This window comes from Neodiprion lecontei, chromosome 3, assembly GCF_021901455.1.
Source record: "Neodiprion lecontei isolate iyNeoLeco1 chromosome 3, iyNeoLeco1.1, whole genome shotgun sequence".
Lineage (NCBI taxonomy): Eukaryota > Metazoa > Arthropoda > Insecta > Hymenoptera > Diprionidae > Neodiprion > Neodiprion lecontei.
Window position 1 is genome coordinate 26,744,840 of NC_060262.1, and position 25,756 is coordinate 26,770,595.

Below are 25,756 nucleotides of genomic sequence, written 5' to 3' on the forward strand. Positions count from 1 at the left end.
TCGGTTTCCCGAACTCTCGCGGAAAAAAATCTTCAACTTGCGTGTAAGTTCGTACCCTCAACTTTTTTTTTTTTGTTTATGGGAATTTAGCATTATCTATGAACCGGGGGTACGAATTTACACCCGAGTTGAGGATTTCTTTTTTTCGCGAGGGACGTGCACGGGGCAAAGCCGAGGAAAATAAGGAAAGAGGGCGGCGGCGAGGCGAGGCGAGGGTGTCCTGCACCCCGTGCACCATACGACGCGTGTATAGAATTTGCGCAGTAGTAGGTACGCGGGTGTTTCGTGACTCTCTAGCCGTCGTACGGGGCGTGGCAACGCTCGGCGACCAATCGAAATTCAGAATTCCCCCTGCAGAGACGAAGGACAATAAACCCGGCGAGAGACAGGAGTCGAATGAACAGGATCGCCTGCATCCGCGGCGGGAACTCTTCTTGCTCGCTACGCAGGACAAAGGCGTAACGTAGGTACCTACGGGATACGCGTTATATCCTCCGATCTGTCCCGATCGGGATGATCGGCCGCATGCCGAGCCGATCGACAGCTGATAGATCGAAGACGGATGGGACCTGCCACCAATAAAACCGCGATGCTCTCGCCAGTAGTCAGGTTTGCATCGGACAATACCTAGGTATATACATATGCACATATGTACACATATACATATATAAAATATATAGCCGAATTAGGTATGCCACGCGTGCTCCCGCAATGCACCGAATACCTGCATATTAGAAGCATCATCATCGTGCCCGCATGCTGATCGGATTCGATTTAATTAGCGCGAATTCCTATGCGAGAATTCCTTTTCGCATGCCCCGTGATTCATTTGATTTTTTATAATTTTTATTCTTACAGGTACTTAATAGACTTCGATTTTCGACTTGATATTTATTTTTGACTCACGCGTAGATAAGAACTGTAGTTTTTTTGTTTTTTTTTACATTATTCTAAGGACGCTGACGGCAGTTTTCATTAAATAGGTATGGTATGCGAACGGTGGACAGATTGAAAAATAGCTCTCGAAGATATTTTAATGTGGTAGGTGGGCGCGTGTCGAACTATATTAAGAAATATCAAGCTGGAATAATCGTAATTTGGTATACGTGCATTGAAAAAAATTTTCGTTCAATTAGTTCGTGTTAAATATACGCAAATTCGTTTACACCTACATGTAAGAGCATAATTCAACTGCTCGAATGTTAGAATAAAACAATATCAGAAGATTGAGAACTTTGTTGTGTCATGTGCATGTAAAGATCGCAGAAAAGTGACATTTCTCAATTTAAATTCGTGATTATTTTACTTGTTTAATGTCAAGTTTTTCACAAACTCGTAATACATTCGACGATATTTTAATTTTTTTTATTTCTGTGATAGCATAAATAAAGTTCGTAAGATAATGCATTTTTAAATATAAATCGTCATTTCCAACTTACCGAATAGTTTGAATTTCATTAAACCATAAGAGTATATTTCAAAAATCCAACTCCGTCAAAGTAATTCTAGAATTACAAAATAGTGACGAGTTTTGCTCTAATAGTACACGTTCATTTTGTTAACTTCACCGATAATTTCAAAATCCCGTGCGATATCTATTTCACATCTTCGTTTCAAAAATCGGTTACATGAAATATGCATCTTCTGACTACACCGCATAATTAGAAATGAAAGAAAAGAAAAATAATAATATGAACTCTTACGAGTTCATCGCGACGATGTTCGCGAAGCCCGTGTGTATATACACATATTGTTACAAAGGGTAAAATCAGCCGTTGTGCTCTCCTTTCTAATCCAGTAGTCATCATAGTCAAAAGACGTAAAAGAGCTTTCATATAAGTATCACAAAATGAGCAAGCTTACTGCGTCAACCAGTATTATTGTAAAAACAATATTGTTTTTGACTTGCATCTAGAAACACGTATCGCCAATAAAAGCATTTATCATTGCTTAATTTACTTGTCCCTGTTCGTTCCGTAACGCGAGATCGTTACAATATATATATATATATACACACAATATTGTATATAACACAAGTGCACCCTCCTCATCTCTCCGCATTGCACGGCATATATGATACATGAGGTATACCTATAAGATAAAGAGTAAATTTATCTAACGAAAGGATGGGCGCATATAGGGAGAGCTGACTGGGTGGAACGAGACGCGGTTAATTGCCGGAAACGCGGCGTCGCGACGCATCTGAGACTGAAAGCTAGGGGCCGCGGTAATTCTCGTCGTGGGCGGGATCGCAGGCGTTGACTTCTGCACGAACAATGGAAATTAAAAACGTGCCCCGCAGCCAGCGCGGCCGGGAGAGCCGGATGCAAAAATCTCGGAGAAGGGCGAAGGGAGGATCGAGGGCCTGGCAGCGATTCGACGGCGAAACGCAAGACAATGCAATGCGCCAGCTCGTCGACGGACTCGCGTAATGCGTCTCGTCCGCGTCGCCGCAGCTACGTTTGTTCGACGTCTCGTATCCACGTTTCCGCGATATTTCAAGAGGACCTCAACCGTGGAGAGACGAGGCCTTTTTCCCCCGGCTTCGACGTCGACGACGAGTACCAACCCCCTCGTTTCAAACCCTTCATGGCCGCCGATAGTAGCGTGCAGAGCTTTGCCAAAATAGCGGATTCAAGTGCCTGATTCGCTGGCCTGGTTCCCGTATATCTTCACGAGGAGATGTAATAATTTTAACGTTCTTTTTATGACGGTATGTATGTGCTAAGGACGCAGTGTGGTGGCAAGATTTTTAGGTTTAAATTTAGGAAATTACGGCGAATAGGTTTTATCGCTAAAAAAAAATGGCGAATCAAAAAAATATATTTTGCAGAAAAGCGTACTAAAATATGTTATGTTACTTTTATATTCGTGGAACGTGTATCTATTCTTCGTTACGATGGATGATAAAAGAACGTAGGTATCGAAACGCTGCGAAAATTGTATAACTAGTCAAAGTAAAAGTGCTGCATACGTCTGGCATAAAAATAGGAAGAGACGAACAAGGCGGATGATTTGACGAAAATTTGTGAGAGAGGAATGAGCTACGAGCGTAGAAATGAAATTGAGGAATTTTAAGGATAGAAAGTTGGGAGTTGGGAGGGAAAAGGGGGACGAGAAGGTACGGAAAGAACAAAGCAAGAAAAACACGAGGAACGGAAAACCAGATAAAAGACAGAAATGTAATTTTCTTTTCGAAGATCGCGGGCCTCCGGTGGTGCGTCACAAAGCAAACTAAACTGAACAATTCTAGAGAGGTATAAACGGCATGCTGCAGGACTCGCCTGTCTCTCTGATTGTGAGCTTATGCGGCGGAAAGAAAGAGATCGAAGCTAACAGAACCGATTGAGATTGGCTCTGCCCTTTCTTTCCTTAACTTCGAACCCGAGAATATATTATCTTACGGATGGCAGGGAGGTAAAAGTGTGGCGAGATATGAATACGGACGTTACATGTGTGCCAGCTCACATGTCTGAAGCCGCTTCGACGTTCATTCAAGTCCGTGTAAATTCATCTCTCGACGATGAGGCGAGAAACGTAATTTTCGGTTATTGCCTTTTTATCTTATTTTTTTCACGATACTAATTGTAAGTCTTTCGTTGTAGGCTAATTGGCGTGAAAGAAGACGGGACGAGGTGAATGCGTGACCCAACGCAATGTTGTAATTGAATTCAAGTTCTATAACGGGATTTTCAGTATCACAGAGAAGGTTTCAACCAGCTCTGTTGAGAGAAAAGTAAATTTATTGCCCACTTTTACACCCGATCGTGTCGAACAGTTTTGTAAAATTAGCTAAATTCACGAAAGCGACTAAGCTTCAATTTTTTACGATATTAGAGGCTGGCGATTTTTTTTATTTTTTATTTTTTTTTTAGAAAAATTGATCATATCTACGATCTTTCATGAATCATCACGCATGAGATTCGTCGGATCATATATCTTTCACCATTTTTCCAAATTCTTCAACGTCACGATCGAGGATTGCAGATCGAAAATTACGAGCAATGCGTTGCAATTTTGAAAAATTATAATACTTCCAGTATAATTAACGCCATAATTGATAACTTAACTATAATACTAGAAAAATAGAAAGGCCAGATGCAAGAATATTTTCTCATTCATGTATCCGTAACTCAAATAAAGCGTTTCAGTACGTATAAAGGCATTTCAAATAAATAAAAAAATCTATTGTGCAAGTAACCCTGTAGCAATAGCGATCGCGTTAAATTTTGATCATTTTGTAAGAAAAAATCATTCGTAATTAATTCAATGCAAAATGAATACGGAATAATAGAGAATAATTTTAGCGACTCTGCGATAATTTTGGAGATTCTTCTTCTTGCGTTGGCTCGATATGAATCAACCAGTTCAACCAGTTGCTGAATAAAAATTATCCAACGTCGAAAACGAAATGCGGAAAAGTTAACAACCACGAATATTTGTCATCCGTTAATCAAGGTTCGGTTCCACGCAGCTCTCTGCCGTATCATCGTCGATTCTGAGTCGAGCTGTTTCACAGTTTCGGCGAGCGATGGCGCCACGAGTACATAACGTTCGAAATTCAAAGTTCAGGGTATCCCGCACCTATTCGTTTCGCCAAAGAATTCTCTCACGGGTTTATTACCAAATCTCGCGAGCTGCAGCGAGGAAAAGAAAATGATTTTAATAACCGTGAAGAAAGAAATAAAGAAGAACAAAACGAAGCGTAGTAACGAGTAAAACGCAGCCAACTAACCGCCGTGATTCGTTGTATTAATTAACGAATGTATAGAGTTACTTCATTCATTAAAGCAAGACTGATGTATACATGTGCACATACATACATACATACATATATATATATATATATAAATATACATAAATATATAAATATATATGCATATATATACATAATACCATTATACCTGTATATAAGGGTCTGCGGGTTCTGTGTGCTCGCCCACGTTTGCCCCCGGCAATCAGCGCATTTTTAAGTGCAATTAAGAATATCAAGAGCCATTAATTAACATTCGGCTTCCTCTCACGGAGATTTTTCTCCTCTGCCATTACAGCCGTGGTGCAGCAATCAAGGGGCGAATACCAAGGGTTGCAGAATTAAAGGCGAATTTTTACACGCCAAATATTTTCAATACACTTGTGTTGTATTTAAAAAAATTACAAACGTATTCAACAGTGTTGAATAAGAATGCGATTCTTGCTTTTCTCCTTGCATATTTTTTCCAAGTTTATCCGTCCAGCCACCCTGAATCTGCGTTTCACGATCGAACCGTCGGATTCCGTACAATTTCACGATGATATTCGATCGGAAAGACTTTAGTCATATTTCACAATTTTTATGCGAGCAATATATAAGATGTTGGCGGAATTAAAGATACGCTGTAAAAAAGAAAACGAAAATATCGGCTTTTATTTGATGCGTAGGTATATGGAAAGGAACAATCCGAAGACCGTGAGAATATTCGTATGGTTATCTCATCTGGGAACAAATCAAAGGTCAAAAACTGACGCGTACACAGAAAGACGAGAGGCGGAATTAACGTTGAAACGATAAACCTTATTCATGCATCGTGCCTGATTGCGAGAAGAGATGAGCATAAAACTTAGATCCAGGCTTCAAATTTTATTATGTATTCACCGATGATCATTCTCTTCCAGTTTTTTCATTTTTTCCTCATCGTTTTGTTTCATTCCCTTTTCGGCCCGTTCAGATTATTTTTACGGCCAATTTGACCGAGTACTTGACTCGGAATATGATTCGAGGAATAGTGAAACGAAAGAAGCTAATTGACTTTTAGCGGCAACGTCGCGAGTCCATCGCACTTAAGGTTTTAGGGAATGAGCTGGCTGCCTGAATTCAGAATTAAGAGAGAAAACGTTGCAGCGATAGTGCAGTCGTTGTACGGCTCGAGGTGAAGAGGTGAACGTCATTTTTTCGTCCTAAAGAAATTGATTCTTGATACTCTTCGTCAAGTCTGCAAGAATATCGGTGTGTAAAAATTCAGAAATTGAACGAAAAAACCATTCATCGCGTGAGTAATAAAGTACAGATGAAAAAATCAATTTTTCCCTCACGATATATTGGCACGCTTCAATATTTCGAAACAGTAATTTGATCAATCGTCTAATCGGCTTGTAAAAAAAACATCCGGTTTCGCGGCGATAATGCGATACACGGAACAAAACAATTCTTCGTTTATCAAACTTCACTTGGACATGAAAAAGTGCAACTTTCAAGAGTTTCAAACCTTCGGTATAACGTGCAAATGCATTGATCTAATTTTCATCGCCGATCTATTTCAACAAAAAAAAATTACAAACGTGGTTAGGTTCCTTTTAATTTGGGCGTCGACACGAAGTGTTATAATAAGTTAATTAGGGTAATTTGGGAACGTGCGTTGTAAAGGATATCTCCGCGTATACTATACGCAACATAAAAGCGCCAACGCACATAGCGCCGTGGATTTAAATTAAAAAAGCACGCAACACACAGGCGTACGTGCAGCACCGAAAACTCGTACCGCACGCGTAGTCGCTCTGGGCGCGACACGACACCAAAAAACAGGCACGCAACAACGCGTTTGAAGTTTTTTACCTGCCGGTGAACGGAGTACGAGCTGTTGAGAAAAATATAGGTACGTCAGAGTGATGGAATTACCTTTTAGATTACAAAAAACGAAGAGAATTTGAACGAAAAATCAAAACCAAAGTTTTACCTGACACACATGCCTATGATTTGGTTTCGTACAAAATTCTCTGATAAATTTTCTCCTAAATTTCTAAATTGAAAAAACCATTCGAAAATTTAGTCAATTTCTTGTGTGCAATATAGACGCGATGATTGTAAGTATACTGATTTTACAGACAGCCATTCGCTAGTTATTACTCGTTACAGTAAAGATACCGATAATTTATTTAATTTCTTGTGCCGAATCGAGAAATCTGGTGAACCACGCGTTCGATAAAGTACACTATTTCACTCCAGATCTGATATAATGTCTCATTATATACATCGATATCAGTTAGCGTGAAATCAATATCTTTTCGATCCGGAGTAAAAAATAAATGTGCAAATTTCCATTGTGCTAATATCCGTTTTAGATTTTCGGCGATTGCGTGCACTCAGATAATTTCATTTGTTACAGTATTTAGAAAAATTCAGTAAAACAGGTATCGTTAAAAAATCTGTTTGGATATTGTTGGGATTACGAAAAACGAGGTACGCGTAACCATTTTGCGCTATTGCCGATCCTTTTTTGCTAATTGCGACGCAAAATCAGTTTCTGAGGTTTACTCTACTTTTTTAGTTAAATAAGGCTTTAACGTCAATTTATCGTTGCACGAGCATTAAATTTTCGCAACATTTACAAGAAAATATAGCAACAGTGATCATAATGAGAAAGAATAGTAACGGATACTGGACTTTCCGGTAACAGCTATAAAACTAATTTTCATCTTGTACCTACAATTATATTTTTCGATCGTAGTAAAAAATGAAAATATTTAAGGACTGAGCGGTAACCGAAACAAAAAGTTTCCCTCAATGTGAGACGAATTTATTTATATATCTCAGGAAAAAGCATAAAAATAGGATAAATTCACCATTCGCACGGATTAATTCCAGCGTTATACACAGGTGGGTACAACATGTGTAGGTACGTTACACGTGTGCTCGATCCTCTTGCGAGAAACGGGCTCTGCAATAGCTGCATCGCGAGAGTAAAGTGCACGAGTATAATGTGTACGCGCACAAGCGGACCTATACAAACGCAGAAGGCCGAGCCATAGTCGCACATAATGCGTGTAGGTACATGGGCGGTCCCTTTGATCACGAATCCCACACCGTCGCGACCGGATCCGTGGCACACCGTGCACACACGGTTTTTCCGAATATATAAGACTCTCCCGTGTCTTTAAGGGGGTGCAACCATTGCAGTCGTCGTCGCCGACGTCGCCGGTGTGCGAGGCAGCCACTCTTTGTCCTTCGCGGCTCGTCAAAGTGCAGTGTGTTCTACCTACTGCTCGCATTATGCGTTTTCCGTGCGTAGGTGGATTGCACACGCTTTCCTCTCTCTCTGGACGTTGAAACTGACGGTTTCAAAGCTTCCTTGCTTGCGGAAAATTAGGGTGGCTGCTTCGCTGAAAATCTATACTTTTTGGTGACTTCGTTACGCGAAGAAATCGTACGATGAGTATTTGTCGGATTGTTACGATTGCAAGTTACGAAGATCGCTTTGGTAATTCAGTGAAAATGGATAACGGTGGATTTATAAAGAAAAACTTAAATATACCGAATTGTTGAATATCGAATTTAATAGCACCGAAGTTGTGACCAAGAATTGTTGGTGATTGTAAAGAAATGGCATGAAATCTATCGAGTCGTGCCAAATCGCAAGAAGAATGCGGCTCTCGCGAACCTTTTTGGCGTTCGAAATCAATGGGATTGGATTTTTGGAGATATCTGACTGAAAATCCACATCGAAATAGACTATAGCATCCCCTCAAGAGAAAAGAAAATTTGTAAGGATGTATGAAACGACATTGATAGCAAAAGTTCTCGCAATTTTCTCTATGTCTATTGAACTGCTTTATTTCTGTGTGAAAAATATGAAACCACCAAGAAAGTGTACATTGAAATATCGCGGTAACGGAGAGTGTGATTTTCCAGCTCCTCATTTTTTTAATTATTCTGCTCTACCTATTTTCAAACGATTATTCAGATAAATGAGAGCTACGCGATCACATTTTCAATACTGCCTGATTAGTGAACAACTGTGAATTGCAATTAACGCGTATTATGAAGGTATATTCCGGAAAATCAACATTCCATTGTTGGGTGAGTGGAAACGTTTGTCCATGTACCGACAGGTGGCGCCACGTTTCCAAACAGTTACGTGTTGACCAAGCTACGAGAAAACCAAGTAATCCACTTGCATGATTCGAATACACCAAGGCATTCTACTACCTAAGACTACAATTTTTTGTAAGAATTTAAAAAATGTATTCACGAAAAAATCAATAGGTTCTTAAATTTAATTATAATCAAGTGAAACGCACAAATTTTTGAACAATACGAACGTACCGATTGGTTTTCACACATATGAGAAAACGAATTTTCGACACTAGTGCAAGAAAGAAAAAAATATTTTCCAGCAAGGATTAATTTTGCTTAGCACCGACATTACAACATATTTTAATCAGGTATGAACAACAAACAAAAAGAAAACAATATTAGGAATAGAATGGTCAGTGCAATTATACTTTAAAGACACTACGGAAATATTGAGAAGAAAACTCCATCACTTGTTACCGTTCAAGTTAAGAAACTCATCGTCAGCAAGGACACATATCATTCATGCCAGTTGTGTTAAAGTTTCAAGTTTTCTAATCTGTATAACATGTACCTTACACGGCGGATATAAGCTCGACACAGTGCGCTAGCGCGAAGGAAGTCGTTTGGAAGTTCTGTGAATTAGGGGTGATTAGCCGAGGCGTAATTAAGAGCGTTATTATAAAGGGGAAAGTCGAAACGTGGCGGGGCGCGCGTGGTACACGAAGACCCATATAAAGGTGGGCTCCAGGGTAATATAAACCCCGGAGGAAGGAAAAAATACCGAGCGACAGATCGCAGGTAAGATTATACCGGCTCTATTGGGTTGAAGCATATCAACGCCGGGATATCCGAGGACCACCGAGTCCTCCACCACGAGGCAAGCGACACGAACACGAGCACAAACCTAGTTAACACGATCTGATAGCCATCTACACGTACCGGCACCGCTAAATACCTGACCTATATCATCTTATACCGAACTCGAGAGACACGCCAATCCGAGTAATTGGACTCAACGGATTCCACACAGCTTCTGTACAGACTTTTCATCTTCAAACTTCATGCCTGGGCTGTATATTCGCAGGGCCAAAACATCGTCGGCGGTTTCTCTCGTTCGAAAGGCTTCGAGGTCGCGAAATTTTTCATCGTTTGTCAAAATTTAAAGGTCGTTATTCCTGTTGGTCGGGTATTCAAATATGGTACATAGATCTCTGCAATTCTCATTCAAGCTGACTGTTTGCAGACTTGAAAATTAGTATTTTGGACAGGTGAGGAATCCAGAAATGCGTACAATGGAACAGTGATATCAAAATTCGTCGGACTACCGGAATACCAAATTTCAAACGCTCCGTACATTTCGAATTAGACAGGCCGATCGAGTTCGTCCTTTTCCTAACCGAATTGGAAAAACAAATTGAAGACACTCACGATACCGTTAACGATAAGATTATAACATTCACATTGGACGGTTGCCAAGCAAAGTGTGAAAAGAAACTACACGGGCGTTCCTTGGATAGTCGTAGTAAAATTATCCTGCAGGGACACCGAGGAAAAGTATCCTATCAAAATCCCAAACAGTAAAAAAAAATATATAAATAAAAATTGACAAGAATGCATATCTCGTCAATCAGCACTGTTGAAGCTCATGCTTAAGAGCTTTGATATCGTACGAACTTCTTTTCCTTTTTTGAAAGCGACGGGCTCTTCCGACTGCGGACTTGGCACATGACGTTCCGGTTCATTTTACACGAGCTCTTAACGATCTGCAATTGATACTCATTTAGACCGAATCGAATGGTTAACAACCGTCATCGTGCGGTCTGTCAGAACCAAATCACCACGGATACGGTCCGTAGATTGCTGTCAATATTGTAACTTTGTAAAGGTATTAAATCATTCGTAATTTATGCCTTCTAGATTTATGCCTGCGCTCCGTGCGGCTTTACAGGATGCAAAGAACCCTGAAACATTACAGCCACCGCGATTCAAGTTTTTTGCATAGTTGTTCGAACGAAGAAAAAATTCTCGACAGAGGATCGAGTCAGCGATACGCGTGCACGAGTTTGTTGGTACATGGAATTTCACTGCAGGCTATAAAGTAAAATACGAAATCATTCCCCGTTAAAGGCGATTTCTCCATACATTTTTATCACGTCGAAAGTCACGGACTTCGTCAGATTTTTGAGTTGGTAGGTAGGTACTTCGTAAAATGTAGATGTACAGGTGGCAAACGAGAAGCAAGATTAATTTCGCTATCGACAAGTTGCTCGTTTCTAAAATTTGAAGAATCTGGAAGATACGATCTGCGGCTGGTCAGCGTTCTCCAAATTCCACAGACCTCAGGAATCGAACTCACGAGGCGCCAGCAAATCGGAAATATGCATCATCGGCAGGCAGAGTTATAATCCCGACCGCATTCTGAAGTACGATTTACTGTTCTAACGTCAATATCTATCGACTTGGACTTTCACAGACTCTCTCGTAGTTTTTATAGGTATGGGTTCTTGTTGCGGAATTATCGGAAAGGATGCTTTTTGATACCACAAAGAAAAACTATGCGAGCTATGAATTTCAACTTCAGGTACTAGTTAAGGAAGCTGGTTGGCCAAATATTGATACTCTTTCTATTGATTATATCACGCGATAGTCGTACTCCGATAAATTATCAAATTATTTTATTGGTGATTGGACATTTATTTAAAATAGCTTCCAAACGATTGATAATATATCCCACACGTTCTACATATTTGATTCTACGATGGCTCATTTTATCTATAAAGTTATTTTCCACAGGCTCACAACTTTGAACGATAAGAAATAAAGTATCGATATATTCTTCATTTTCCTTTTTAGTTTCTTCAATTTTCCAAGACATCTTCGGGCTTCACCCAACTTCCAAAATCTGCTAAATACCCAACGTACAACCATATCTCGTAACAGAACTGATACCAAGTACCAATTTCTGGCCAACCCACCTCATTAAACCGATGATTCCGGACAGCATACCAATTTCTAATTCCTCATGGTCAGCGGCGTCTATAAGTCGCGAATTGGGGACCGCAAATCTGAAAATAACCCAACGATTTGAAAAGGGCACGATGAGCGCCGAGATTGAGCCGAATTATGCAAGCCGTTTGAATAAAAGCTTGAAGAACGCGGCGTTTTTTGAATCCAAACCCGTTCCTGGAAGATCCGGCCGTCGCGACGCGCGGTCCTGTCTTCAAGGAAGACGGGCGTCGCGTCGCGTCGCGTTGCAAAGACCGCGGTTCTGATGGGGGGTGGGAGGGGGGAGTTGAGACACGGCGGAGCCAGGGAGGGAAACGGCGAATGAGAGGGACAGAGGCAAGGAGAGGGGGGGGAGGATCGCGCGCGGACCACCCGAGCGCGATTTTTGGGGCCCGGGGCTGGCGCCCGCCGACCCGCTGGGAGGTCCCAGTCTTATCTTCCCCCACCTTTGGCTTTGGGCCTCAGTGCTGCCTCTGTACTCGGCAGATTATACGTGGTCACGGCTTAAGCACTGACGCAGGTGTACCTACACACTTGCCGGAATGCCCCCATCCCAACGATACGCATTATTATAACTACGTGTAATAGTACTGAGGAGGTTCCACCACCTTTGGTGATGCCGAAATTTTCGTAACACGGGAACACTATCGTTGATTAGATGTAATAGAAAGAAGTTTATACTATACGTTAATGTTTCACGAATCTTTGGGAGTTCGATGGCGAGTAAAGCTAATTGAAAACTCGTTGTATCCCAGTCGAGGAAACTCCTCCCTCACTCATTAATTATACACGGAGTATTTTGAAAGTTTCACAACGTTGACGCAGGTTTTCTTGAAATTAGTTGAAATTTTTTTAATGATTTTACGATACGTTTAGCGTGTAAAGAAATTGACTGCTACTTTGAAACGTAAACTTATTCCTTTTACATCGAATTCGATATTAGTTTGTGATAAAAAACAATACTGCAAACAGGTGGATAACGGAATATCTCTAGAGCACACGACCAGTGAATTCTTCGTACTGTGTGTGTTACAATGTTTTACAAGCACGTGGCATACTCTGGTCGAATCTATCAATATCCGGACGCGAAGTGAATCGTTACCAATTTATGAGGAGCCATGGATTGACACGAAAGTAATGAAAATTCGTCCATTCAATCGCAACATATAATAATCGGAAAAAAATTGATCAGACATGCACTCAGCGTAGGTCTATCTGAGAATGGTCGAAGCTGATTGTCTATACCTGAAAACCTCTAGAAATCTCGTGAAAAGTGAAAATTTCACTTTGGGGTCGATTACCGGGATTCTCCTCTTTCTCAATTTTCTCTTTAACCGTCTAAGCCGGAAGTTAAATAGGAAGAAAAAAATGAGAACCACGTTAGCCAGCCGCAGAGGAGCGGCGTAAGGCCCGGCAGCGGTATAACAACCGGGAGCCGAAGACGTCCTGAAATGGGTTCGAGGCCCGCATGCGGACCCCGTATTGTCCTGACGTAGCTGGCAAGCAATAGGACCCCACCTTAACCTCTCCGGTCGGCAGGATGAAAGCGAGCAGGTCCTTTGTCTTTCGATTGTCGTTGGAGTTGGAGGCGCGGAGCTACCGGGGTTCCTTCCAGGGCATCTACGAGCAACGAGGAGTGCGGAAGGACCCTGCGGGTAGCCGCTCTCCTCCTGCAAGGCAATGCTCCTGTAGGTACGCGCGATGCTTACATCGTTATATCACGTACACGTGTACCTCCGCATACCTGCACCGATAGCTCCAAACACATGCCTTCTACACCTACGTACGCTTGCGTACCTATACTTTGGTAGAAACGGAGAACGGAGCATGCACGGGACTGCGGGACGCAATTCCCGATGAGAATCGCGGGTTCAGATTGGAGACCCCGGATTTCAGATTTCACATTTGAGATGCCGCGGTGCGCGGTGCGGCTTTGCGAAATGCGGGATCAAGTTCAACCAGCTTGGTCTTGAATAGTTGCAGCCAATGTTAAAGCAGCAAGCGTCCTTTTACACTGTACGTGAATCTGAGTGCGGAATGGATTTGGTCCTACGTGAGTTGTGTGATACTACAAACGGCCTCTAACCGCATTAACGCTTTCAGAGATATTTTAACGAACTGGACGGATAAAAACGCAGTCTTTCCACGAACGAAACCACCGCCAAAACGTCACGTCTCGCATCAACGTGGTGTTTCTTCTTTATACAAATAATGTTTTTCAAGTCAATAGAAGTTCCGCTTGTTCATACCGACGAACTACATTGACGTCAACGGCTAAGAAAGTTCTCTGTCACTTTCCCGATGTTCCTTGACAATTTCTCAAGTGTCTGATTTCTTCCTCATTCTTGGCTTTTACGGAACTGCGGCAGTCCTTTTGATCTATGTGCAAACGGTTCCATCCCAGTACACCAAAGTACACCGTACAAACGAAAAACAGTGATCAATACAAACTTGAATAATTTTGGTATCCTAGTCAATTCATCGTACAACAAGCGAACGGTATTTTTATACGAATGCCTGTTCCTAACTTCCAATGACTCCATTTTCCCGATGTGCATCCTCGGTGATTGACAAACTCGGATATTAAACGAATCGATTTTTTTCGGTCACCATGCAACTATCCCGCAACCCTATCCCGACGAGAAAGAATTTCAATTGACATGACGGTCCGTTACATATATGAGCGTTTAGTTCCCGTAGCAGGTGCGCGGTATTAAACACTATTTTATAGTTTTACAGCCTTTGATGGCTTGGTTTATGGCTTTTCTCGATCCTCGTATAAATGGATCCTCGTACAGGTAACACGGACGATGCTTTATAAATATTACGATGTAATTGTAACTGCAGCACATGCAGTCGCATGTGTATAATAAATTATTTTACGGCCGTCTCGTGTATACATACCGATAATCACTAGCGAGAGGGGACTTGCCACGGCAATTGATTAATTGGGCAGTATTTCCTTTCTCTGCAGACGAATCATCGTTCCCTGTGTATATATATATGTATCTACTTCGGACTTGCACTCTAATTTTAAGTAACACGAGATATCTGCACACTCCAAATGCGAGCACTGGAATATTTTCCATTTCGTTATAGGTACATTTTACGTATGACAATTAGCTAACTCATTCGGGGAACTTTTTTTTCGCCCTGTCTCATACATTCCACGCCATATATCGAAATAATTAAAACATTACTTTAGTTTTTTTTTTCAACCAAGAGTTAAACAAACTACCCGAACCTTTGCGCTTGTCATAACGACGTGAAAAAATGTGCACTTTATCATTTCTGCTTGAATCGCTATCATAACGCGTTTCACGGTTAATGCTTTCCGCGATGCACCGTTCAAGTGTGATTACAATTGCAAAAATCGCTGCAACTTTTTTATTTAGAAACATTTATGCACCTCTGTACTCCGCATTGAAATATATGACTACTTATATGAACACTTGGCACTATTTGCATCACATCGCGGACGAAGACAGACTACAGATGAGTAAAATAAGTAGAAACGAAAGAGAGATGGAGAGGTAGAGTTGAACAGGATACCTGCTGCAAAGCGTAAGAGAAGCCTCTCGGTATAAACGGTTACAGGGATTGCCGGGGAATGAAGGTTGCAATTTACCGTCAACCTCAACAACTCTAATGTGTTATAATATACCTACCGCATAACCATCGGCGACATTTCTAGTTTAGTGGTAAATTGCTCACTACGGATCGTGCAATCTCACGATTAGCCTTGTGCCAAATATCGCTAAGCGATTTTGCAGAAAGAAAGGGCGTGTAATAGTTTTGCGAAAACAAAGAAACTTGCAGTTCGCAACGTTCGCGGTAAAGACGCGGTTATATTTGAAGCACAAGTTACGCATTTTGAGCCGATTGTTGGTATGAAGATATTTATGAAGAAAAGCACGTCGACCTCGTAATGGTGCATAAAACGAGAGCCACTCTTCCGCTAACTCGACAGACGGGCTCATAGTCGATTCGATCATTCAGCGTCAACCTATGAATACTGGAATTATTTATCAGCACAGAATTGCCCATATCTATTCAATGAATTCTCGTTGTGTACGTGCGTTCTCTTTCAGCGTATCGTTATGCATTATATACAAACCACGATACTATATAAGCACTTTGCGCATGGCTTGTAGACTTTGGTATTGGTAAAATTATATTTTCCGAGATAAAAAGATAAAGGAAGAATATATTCATAGATATTTTTAGAAAAAAAAAACAAAGTTTCGACGTAAACTTGTAGATACTATATTTTCCTATAACTATTGTAATAATTTAACGTTGGGGGACCAACAATAAATCGATGTTCATCTGAAGCAATGTAGTAAAGTAAAAGCTCAGAATTAACATTGCAATAACTGGAAACTCTAGCATTGCCATTTACAATCACACTAAATAATTACCTGTACCACATTATCATGTAATCCCAACAATATTAAAACGGTTACAGTGTAACGATACCCATTCCACTACAATTCTCTGTAATAACAATAAAAAAAAAAGTGAAATTTTTCCGTCATTTTCAGTGCACAAACCGCGGTTGGCACATTCGTTACGATTACATTAATTATATGCAGTGACAACTGCGGAATAAATGTACAAAACACGTACGACCCGTCCCGCCTCTTACTTCGTACCTGCCGTGAAGTACGAACAATTGCGTGCACTCTACATAATAAACACTTGTCGAAGTCAACGAAGATAAGCAAAAAGGCACAGCAAGGATGTACGAATGCACCGTTGCAACGTCCGATTCCACGAGTATGGTATACCCGATGTTTTAAACTCGATAAATCGTCGTTCGAGGGTGGATTTGTGGGAGAGGGTGAGGGGGGGGGGGGGGGGGGGAGCAGGGTTTGGAGTGAAATTCGGTAGTACTTACGGCACGACAGGGACACCCCGCGACGCCGACAGCACACATACCTCGTGTGTGCGTGTGTGTGTGTGTGTGTGTGTGTGTCAGGTGTAGAGGTATAAGAGCCGAGACTACACCGATCCGCCTATCTAGCCGGGAGGTGCACGCCATCTTTTCCGGTCTCGTATAATTTATTTTATACTTTAAAACCAGAACTGTCACGCGTTCCGAGGTATAAGGTTGAGTGGTACCACTCCGCGACCAGCTCTTTAACCTCGGTTGAATAAGGGCCTCGACCACGGCATAAATTAAGACCCCCGCGAGTGGGGGGATGAAAAACAAAATAAGACGACGAGGACAAGAGACAATAAGGAGTAGGGCACGTACAGCCACGCTTTGTTGCGTCGTGCGGGGTTTAATCGATACCATCCAACGAAACGATTCGGTAATTTCAACGATTTGTTGATGATTTGGGAGAAAAGCCTCGTCGGAGGACGTTCTTCGTGTCACCCTTACCCCCCGTCGGTGGTTGGAGCACCTTTTCGTGTGAAAAAGTTTTCCTAGAAAGTTCGGGAATACCTTGTCAGTTCTCTGTATTATACCGTACTTGGAAGAAAGATTTCATTCGTTATTACAGTTTGTAACTACTGGAAGATTTTAGCACTTTATAGATATGTACATAGTAATCATTTAAATTATGCTGAAATTGTCAATACTACATTTCGAGGCTGTTGGAGCATGAAATCCGTTGTACGGTTTAATAGCATATTTTCTTATTTAAGCAGGACCTCAGTTTCGAAAATTTATTTTTGCACCAATATGAAAAATCGTCGCAACGGTTGCGAAAATATATATAACGAGTTTCTAGAATCGAAAATAATGGGAACGTATAAGAGATTTTTCCGGATTATACATGCTGCACAACTAATTTTCGTTATCTGTTCAGAATGATGCTTTTCGGTTATACCAAGTAAGAAATGGAAATAATTTAGGACTGTACGGTAACAAAAAGAATAGACATTTATCTCCTTGAGTGGTTCTGTTGACAATATATTCTATTCTGTGAATAAATAATTGCACAAGTATCCCGGACTTTTCAAAGCAACAGGAAGACGGGATCTAGTTCTTTACGAATGGGGCGAGAATCTTCCTTCGCGTTTTTGAGCACAGAAAGGGGACGAACAATAAAAATTAATACGGCCAGTGGGTAGCCGTTTCGCGGCGAAGAGAAGGGGGTGAAATGAATTTGAAAAGTTTATCGCGACATTGCATGCCGGATAATGTCACTTTATTACACCGAAACGACGACAACGAGGCCTGCAGGAGCAGGTCTCGTACACGGCGGCCAGAATTATGTATCGAAACAGAACCTGAAACTCATGATAATTACACCGAACAGGGAATTATACATTGCACTGCGGTATAACGCGCATGCAACTTTGAAATATGCAACTTTCCGACGTCCCGACGACGACGAGGTTAATAATGTCCTCCTCCTTCCCGTCGCCGTGAAACGGTAGCACCCAGAACCCGGGTACGGACCACTCCCACAGCTTAATATCATCGGAACTCTATCTATGCACCTTACTATATGACTGAATAATAGCTTCGATCGATTGAACATGGGGAAACTTTCAAGTATTCGCCTGTTCCCGAAGTTTTGTTTAAGAGTGTACCTAATAGATTTTACCGGATTAATTCTATCTGTATAAACTCTACTGTTTTAAACTCCTGCAGGAATTTGATCAGGAGCCAGATTCCCCTTGTCGACTTTATAATGATTGTTTCATGACCTGGGATACCTGCAAATTGCCTAGAAGATGTACAATACATGAAAGTTTGTGTATATCGCGAGAAGAAAAAAGTTTCTGCACGTGTACAACGAAATCTAAATTGAAGCAGCAATTTCGAACTAAAGTGTCTAGGCTGATTTTGGAAACTGACGTTACGAAAATACAAGACTTTAGTACGTGGTTTTGTTTTATTTCAATTTAGGAATTTGACCGAATTGTCGAGAAAATGCAACGCACGAATTGTGGAGAAAATCGTGGAATAATGCACTTCTCACGCAGTTAGAAATGAGGCGTGAACCGAGTTAAGAATTATGGCATATAGGCTTACGTTTACAAGTCTTACGTTGTAACGAATTCAGCAAAGTCATAAATGATGAAAAATAATGATATATATGATTTCAAGATTATCAACGATTGAAAAGTGATGATACAAAATTTATTTTACTTTCCTATGGATACAAACATTTTTTTTCCGTCATGTTCTGACTGAAGAATTGAATATTTTTCACCGACTGCAGGCAGTGTTTAAACATAAAAAATACGGGAAAAGGTAAAAGTAGGTACACAAAGGTGTACAATGCGCATTATAACGGTTTGATTACGCGCCTATAATATATAATTGTTTCTGCGAGTTGTTTCGTGAATGAAAATGGTGGGTTTAGGAACCGGAAAACGGAGGCGTCTAGCGGTTCGGGCAATCGCGTGACGGGTGTATAATTAGATTTCAATAACAGATTATACGTATTTACTCCCAATTTTATTATTTATACAACTGTAACGGTCGTATTAATCTCTTTCCAATAAAACGATGGATCAAACATCGTCGGAACCTGCCAGATGTCGGTGACACTTTTACAGGGGTACTTTCTAACAGGTAGAATATTATAACACAAATATACATTATGCACGTAGACACGAATTCGCGAATGACAATCAATTTTCTTAAATCCGAAACGCGATCGTCTACACATACATCGTACACATTACATACAATTTATAGTATGTATTACATACAATACAATAAATAAGGCGTACAAGGAAGTTACCTGCACGAAACACGGAACGGAATGTCATTTTAACTACGTAGGTATTATTACTTGTAACATACCGGAGAAAATACATTTCAGAATTCAAAAGTTGTTAGTCGAACGGTTATCCTGAAAGAAGAGGAAGAAAAACAACAAAGGAAATGCAATTTGAACTGCACTGCAGTAGGTTATACGTAATAAGACGGTGCATGATTCTATTATAGAGCGACGAGTAGCGTGTCACCGACGTCGGGCGTCGCGACGTCCGCAATGACACTCGTCCTTTTTGGACAGGGGAAAGAAGAACAAATAGTTAGGAAACGGCACGAGACCAGCTGCAAACTCTCGTTTCGTTGACAACTGACAACGAGCTTCTGGAAGCTAATCCACAAACATTTCCCCGTGTACGTATAAGTATTATTTTACATCCATGCACAGCGAGGGAAGAATGACACACAATTTTTTACAAGTATAAAAATGTAGCGCAAAATAAAAGTTCCGCAATCAACGTTTCACTCAAATTCATCCGTGCCGTACAGCAGTTCTATTAAAATCGGAGTATTTTTCCTACGTCGAAACAAAATTTGACGAATTTACCAAATAGAGAAATGTTTTCGTTTTATTAACTTTATTTATTAAATGACATTTTTTTGAATAAATAAACCGTTATTTACGCCATATTTGGCAAAATTTGGCAAATCCTTTCTCCTTGTACAATGAAAAAAGAAAAACTGTGGCAGTATAAGTAATTTAATCCGAATTCAAATGCTAAATTTTCACGATACGTGCGATTTATATCTTCGTGAATCTTTTCGAACATTTGCGTCGTCAAGATTAAAAATTTTGTCACAAGATCACGATGCAAGCGTTAAAACTGACCAATCTGTTTTGTTTCAGAAACCATATATGTTTACTTCTGCAATTTTTAAGCCAGCTTACTCATTATTCCTGATAATTTTAACTGTTTCAGGAAAAGTGAGTGTTATCCAAGTTGCGTTTGACTTTCGGGGAATCTTTGTAAGATTATGCGAGAGTATCGAAGTGCTTTTCCCGGAGATAAGTAACACCCTGAACGTAAGTTGGACTTGGAGTGACTCACCACCATCGGCACGTTGTCCTTCGTTATTAGCAAATCTATCCCCGTGCAGCTATACATCGTCCTCCGATAACATTCACGGGGTGAAACCCATCAAGGGAAAATGGCACGTGTATTTATACCACGAAACAGGAAACAGAGGCGGTTAAAATTGTCATGACGGAAAGTTTGTAACTAGCTGACGCGATTGCTGAGCAACAGTATACATATACATATAATACATCGGGGCAATATATCGGAGATGACAGATTAGATAAACCGACATGGAAGAAGCCGCTTAATTGCAGAGCCAACGGAAAATTAACTATGACAATAAATTGATGCTATTGCGAGGAGCCTATGGGGGTGGGATCCAGAGTTGTGGAATTGAAGCAGGGAAAGACCGACGAACTAAGAGCTATAGCGAAGCTTGCACGCGAGCTGATCGCCTAGCTTCGGGAGAGAATCAGAAATTAAAGGGACGAACCGCTTCTGGTGTAAATTGGATGTTGTTCTTTGACGGTTAGTTAGAAATGAGCAATTAACAGAGAACGTACGCGGTTTGACTCGAGTCAGACATAATTAGGACCCAACCGGTAGCCGCGCGGCGAAGGTTATTATACAGTAAATAAACTAACGATGGAATTGGTAAGCCTTGAAACCGAAATATTTGAATGTCACATCTATATATGTATAAGTTTTTCTTTTTTTTTTTTTTTTTTTTTTCTTTTTACTCCTCCATCTTTTTATTCCGAAAAAGGCCTTGGGCGGGACGAGCGGCAGGATGGCCAAGGCGAGGCGTAGTGTAGAAATAATTTATATATGGTCTCAGCCGAAAATTCATTCGCTGCCAGTCATGTAAAATGCGTGAGTGACGGGCATAAAGTCGAACCTCACCGCAGCTGACGTGCTAAGAGTTGTTTGAAATTTTATACGTCCCGTACTATGTGTAATGTGTATAGATACAATGTTAATGATAACACAACAACAACAACAATAACAGTAACAATAATTGCAGAAATGGAAAAGAAAAAGGGAATATAAACCGAGATTTCAGACACAGCATGCAGGACTTCATCCTGCGATTACAAAGATCCTTGTGGCTCACAATATACAACACAAACCCCACATCGTCGCGTGTGTTAATTAAGTCACTGCACGATACGACATACCAACGCCGATTCGACTATCGTTTTGATATCGTGCGTATCATATGTATATACGTATACATGGAGTATACATTTTTGGATCCTCGATATCGTTTGGTAAATTGTTGTAACGGGTGTATAGGTTTGTACGCTCGTATCGTTATTGTGTATACCTTTATACCTTATACAGCCTGCGCGTTTCAAGTTCGTCGAAATAGAATCACCCACTCAACAGACACATTCGCAAATGGTGTATCGTATTTTTCATTTTTCGTCAGTAGCTGCGATATGTGAGACAAGGGAGCGAGTCTCTCTTTTTCCTTCGTCTTACTTTTATTTCACCACAATATTAGAGGTCTACATGAAACGTGAATAGCTATTATAAGCAAGACAATCGTATAATTTTATGAAAATATATAAAGTGTTGGGATTCTTGACGAAAATGCAATTGAAAAATCATTGTGAACATCATGTTATTCACAAAATAATTACACATTACGCGTAAAATGAATATTTCGAACGCTAATGAAAGTGAGTAGCCCGAATTTAAGATCGCGATAATAGGATACTCGAGATTTGTATTGTATGCAATTTTAGAAATTGGGGTAACATTCAGTGGTGCGGAATGCAACTTTCGCTGCTGTGTTTACAAGCAGTTTGAATTCACCAAAATGTAAGATTAATAAATAATCACAGATCCCAAAAAATCTCATCAAATTTTCACTAGCAAGTATAGTAACAACAAAATATTTCAGACATATGTATTTCAACAGGAAATAACGACGCTACGTTGCGAATCAATTACCCTACGACAAAACATAACTTTTGTTCAAAATTTGCTCGCAAACTTATCGATACTTCTAAATGACTGTTGAGAAAAAAATCACAGAACCATAATAATTTTTTGAACCCCTATTATTATCGCTAAATTACTCTGAAAAAGTTCTTGTTTTTTTTTAAGAGCATTTACAACATCGATGTATGTAATAAAGCAGAAGATTCGTTGATCGTCGTCGAAATTACATCGACACGTATATACCTTATATCCATTTATACCCGGTTATTTGGCAGCAGGGAGGAAGTTATCAAGGTGATATATTCAGGATAGTCAACCGCGACGTAGTTGCGTAGTTCAAGCCTGGCGGTACCTGGATGCTTAGCCAATGCTTGGGGGTAAATATTGCAACTCGATCCACGTTATAGTTTAGAAACACGTTGGCTAGGACTAATTAGCGACATGCAAGTTGTAAAGAAACGTCGACGAAGAAACTAGCAACTATTAAACGAGAAATTAAACGTTTGGATAATTAAAATACTTGTACGACAGCTATTAACGGCATAACGGCGCTCGAATAATAACGATGCTATACTTGACGAATAATCGCTCTTTTGTAAAGTCGTGCGCGAGTTGTTGTTTTTTTTTTCTTTGTTTTTTGTTTTTGTTTTTGTTTAAATTATTTTTCTTAAAATTTTTTTTATCATGGTCAAATTAATATTTACCTAGATGTAATAAAAAGAGAGAAGCGTGCAGTAAAAAGATGTAACAGTATTTTATCACGTTTTTATGGTAACGCTTTTGAATTAATACGCGCAATTATTATGGAGCCATACATACTCGTAAGTTCTATCGATTATTTTCACACGATGAGAGTAAGTCAAAATTAGTTCTGTGCTCGGTAATAAGTAGGGTTTTATGACAAACGTAAATTTAATAGCGAATAATACAGTTTGTCGCGTACTAGAAATGAATCCTTTCGTATCTAATGTAACTACAAATATATACGTATATATACACACGGACCAATAACTGCATGATACGATAAAACAATACGAATACGCACGTAAAATTGCGTAAAATCAAGTAATGAATTTCAGAATAAATTTTACAATGAGAACGAGTAACAGAACTTTTAACCGGATTGAACTACGGAAGATCACATGGAGTGAAATAGATTTGTGGATAAAATCAGCCGTGAAATGACATACCTAACACCAAATTGCGCATAAAATCATGAGAAGTCAATAAAACAACTTGTAATCTGCACTTCGACATCCCATTATTAGTATAGATGTAATAGACTAGTTGCACCGAGAAAAAAGTCTCATCATCTTGACTACACGGTCTTTAACTATTTTCGTTATTCGACATAACTGAAAAATGTAGTTCTGGATACAAAATGACTATGAGTTATGTATCTGTGACCAGAAAATCTGGTACGTTTTAACATTTTATTCGATTACGCAGTCACTCCTACTAGGTTTTCTGGTAACTGTATAATCACGATAAAATTACGGAATACTAAAAAATTAACAAATATCTCGAATAGACATTTGTATTAGGTATACCGAGTAAACAAAAGAAAGCAAATTTATATTCGGAATAGTTTTAAAACACTCGCTCATTATTGTCATGTATTCCTATGTATACTACGCCAACCACTCACCAATTGCAATTTGGTGATCCTGGTCGTTCGCTTTTTTTTCCAATTCACAATGTTATCTGAAGCATGCACATTGGTTAGATAGTAAACATGACGTTTTCAATACTCAAACTTGTAAACTTAAAAATTAGTCAGGAAGGTCACAAGTCATCAGGTCAACCCGGACAACCAGAACTACGAAACATTAGTCCTGAAGGTCAAAAGTCACCAAGTCAAGGACCTGGATAGCCAGAACTACGGCGCGCTTGTCCTGGAAGTCGAGTTTCACCAGGTAGCGGACCTGGAGCATGAAAACTACGGAGCGCTTGTTGTGGAACTCGAGTTTCACCAGGTAGCGGACCTGGAGCATGGAAACTACGGAGCGCTTGTCGTGGAACTCGAGTTGCACCAGGAAGCGGACCCGGAGCGCAGGATCCAGAAGGTTGAGAACCCGGTACTCGAAATCTGCGGAGCGCGATTCTCATCCGTCCGCTCTACTGCGCGGTTGTTTCCAGACTGAGGAATTCGGCTAGCTGATTTTCGTCTATATAGATCGATGACGTCAAGAGAAAAAAAATTTTGGGTCACTTCACTTTCTGAATATCCGTACATCCAAACTTTGGTTTCGAACTTTAATACTATGTATGATGTTATGTATGATGTATGATGTATGATGTATGATTTATGATGTATGATATCACGTCACAAAACCACGATTACAAGGTAAATGTTGCAGAGGGTGAAATCACCTGTTTTGCCCCCTTTTTCTGATACAGTAATCGTCATAGATTAAAGACATGAAAAAGTTTTCATGTGTCACAAAATGAATAAGATTGCTGCGTCAACCAGCATTATTGTAAAAAAAGTCTTGTTTTTGACTTACACCAAGAAACATCGTGTATCGCTAATAAAGCATATTTCCCATCTTTTAATTTCTGCCTATTTTTCGTTCAAAAAAAATACAACTACAGTAATTTAAAAAAAAAATCAATAAATGCTTCGTTTCACTGTGAAACCTGACGCGATGTGACAATTTTATTTAAAAACCTCAATAAACTCTAAAGTGAGGAATCATAATTACATACTGTAAACCCGGTGAAAAAAGAAAAGTCTTTAATTTGTTGCATAGTGTAATTTCGAGCTGGTCATAGAACAATAAATTCGCGTTACAGCCATGCTTAAATGTAATAAAATGTAGTAAGCTAATCACACGGATTCGACGATATTTGATTTACCCAATTCTCTCGAATTTTCTACGTAAACCAAGCACGAGAAACGAAGCTTTTTCCAATGCAGCTCGGTTCAAAAAATCCGTGAACACCGCGAGCGCGGTATACAACGCAGCATCCGAAGTAGGATCCGCGGCGTAAAGAGATGATAAGATTGTCTATGAGGGTATAAAACTAGTCGTGTGCAGGCGAGGAGGGTGCGTGTTCGACAGTGGTTCGGCAGCCATATTCATTTAATACCTGGAGCCACTTTCAGCGCGGGGGCGGCTCCGCCGGGGTGATATCGCGGTACTTATACGGCAGGCACCGTCAAATTGCGACGGGGCCGCAAAATGGCGTGTCACACGGCTGTTA

At 40.2% G+C, this 25,756-nt stretch overlaps 1 protein-coding gene across 1 annotated transcript in view; it reads right to left on the minus strand.

The window, feature by feature from the left end:
• Window positions 1-25,756, minus strand: part of LOC107224861 (Fanconi anemia group J protein) — a 70,537-nt gene that overhangs the window by 39,551 nt on the left and 5,230 nt on the right. The gene's annotated exons all lie outside the window — the stretch shown is intronic.